Consider the following 2,464-nt stretch of genomic DNA (forward strand, 5'->3'; position numbering starts at 1 on the left):
GATTGGCTTCTTTCCTTTATCCTTATCTTATTCCTTAGCTTAGGGCAGTTGTCCTTAATGTGCTCTTCTTTATTGCAGTGGTAGCATCTGATTGTCCTTGTTTTTCTACCCTGCGGATGGTTAGTTTTTTTTATTTAAATAATTTTTTAAAACACCTTACCATCATTACCATTTCTTCGTCGTCGAGAGAGGATTCTGACTCATGTTCGTCTCTCGTTGATTTGAAGGCAATGTTGTGCTTCGGCCCCTTTGTACCTGCACATCTCGATTCATGCACTTCAAAAGTTGAAAATAATTCTTCTAAGGTAATAGACTGTAAGTTCTTAGAGATATAGAAGACATCTACTAGTGATGCTCATTTTGTACTTCTAAGGAAGGTATTAAGAGCGTACCTTAGCGAATCTCGGTTGCTTACCCTTTCTCCGAGATTCTAAAGTCCGATGATGAGCTCCTTAATCCTCGAGTGAAGTTGTGTAATCGTTTCGTCTTCTTCATATCGTGGTGAACTGGTTGCGAAGTAAGTTCCATCTCGCGAGCTTGGCTTCGGGCGTCCCTTCGTGTAGCTCAAGGAACTTCTCCCAAAGCTCCTTTACTGAGTTGTAAGTGTCGATCCAGTTGACTTCTTGTGACGGAAGGACGCTCAGCAGATGGAATTCTACTTTGTCATTTGCCACGTAGTCGGCCTACTCCTTTTTCATCCACTGGTATTCTTCTTTACCCTCGGGTGCTACAAAACCAAACTTCATTGTTAAAAGTAACTCAAAGTCGGTTTTAAAAAATACCTACATTTACTTTTTCCAACTAGTGAACTTCAGTGGGTATATGCTCGGTCCGGCCATTGATTCGATGCTTCTATTGGCGGTTAGTCCTCCTGAAGTGTCCTAGCTCTGATACCACTTGTCGGGACCCGTTGGCCAGCTAGAAGAGGGGGTTGAATAATTCTGCATGGATAAAGCAAAAAACAAACCCTTCTCAGACTTAAAGGAACACTTGCATTAAATAAAATAAGAAATAAACTGAAAGATTGAGGCTCGGAGGATTTACTTGGTTACAACCAGGGAGATTGTTAATCCAAGGAAGTGAACGCACACTAAAGATCTCCTTCCGGCGGAGAAGCCTCGTTATAGCAATGAAGTACAGAAAATGAGAAGCTAAATGAAAACTAAAGTGTGTACAAGTGTTGTTTGCAGGAATGCTTGTTGTTTTGAAGCTTCTGGACCAAAGCTGTATTTATAGCCTTGGTCGGGGCGCCTGGAAGGGTTCCAGGCGCTTGGAGTGGGATAAAATTCTATCCCCGAAGCGTCGGTCAACGTCCACATTGAACATGATAAAAATCAGGTTCCAAGCGCCCGGAATGGGTCCGAGCCCTTTGCTCCGGTTATACTCGCCTCGGTCCGGGTCTTCCGCTCTAGCTCCGCTCGCTTAGATGATTTTAGCTATCCGAAATAGGGCTCACCCAAACCCAACTTCCTACCTTCTTGAGCAACCTTCCGCTCTGGCTTCTCGTCCCTCGGAAATGTCACGCGCCTCCTTCTCATCCGCCCACATACTCTTCCACAGCACCACGTCCCTCAGACACACCGAGCCCGTCGGCTCTCTTCCGTGTCGTCCTTCTAGCTCGCTGTATTTTTTGCTCAACTTCTTGTGCTCCTAAGTTCCTGCACACTTAAACACAAGTTTAAACATAACAGAACGTAACTTAACTTGTTTGATCACATCAAAATAATCTCAGTGTACTAACAATCTCTCCCTTTTTGATGTGAGCAACCCAAGTTAAGCTAGGGTAAAGAACTATAAATTTAGAACACTAAATATTAAAATAAAGTGTAAAAACTAAAAATAAAAAATAAGTTACCTCCCCCTAGACTTAATTCTCCATTCTCCCCCTTTGATCACATAAAAAAAATGGGATACCAAAAAAAATATAAGGGTAACGTTTATAAAACTCTAATTTATAAATATTTTTTGAAAAAAATTATCAAGATTTTTAATAATAATTTTGAGAGCACTAAAAAAGTAATAATTTAGAAAAAATTTCTAAGTAAAAAAAAATAAGTTTTGTAGAAATTTTGGTAAAGTAAATCTGATACTTAAAAAAACTTTAAGTAAAAAAATTCTAAGTAAGAAAAAAAAATTCTAAGAAAAAAAATAATTGTGCAACATATAAAATCCATTTTGGTAAGGCACAAGTTTATAAAATAACTTTAAAAAACTTTAAGTTAAAAAAATGGGATTTTTTTTTTAAGTTAAATAGATTTGCATAGTAAAATTTAAGAATTTTCCCAAAAATAATTGAGTAACTATTCAAAGGATTATCTAATTTCAATTTTAATGCTTTATCATTTAGTCAATTAAATATTTTATTTCAAAATTTGGCTTCCAAACTGTGGCGAGGCACTAGATTTTCTTGGTTATTGGATCATCAACCACTTTCTAGATAAAGCTACATAAGGAAATTAAACGT

The sequence above is a fragment of the Zingiber officinale genome, chromosome 7A (genome assembly GCF_018446385.1).
Source record: "Zingiber officinale cultivar Zhangliang chromosome 7A, Zo_v1.1, whole genome shotgun sequence".
Lineage (NCBI taxonomy): Eukaryota > Viridiplantae > Streptophyta > Magnoliopsida > Zingiberales > Zingiberaceae > Zingiber > Zingiber officinale.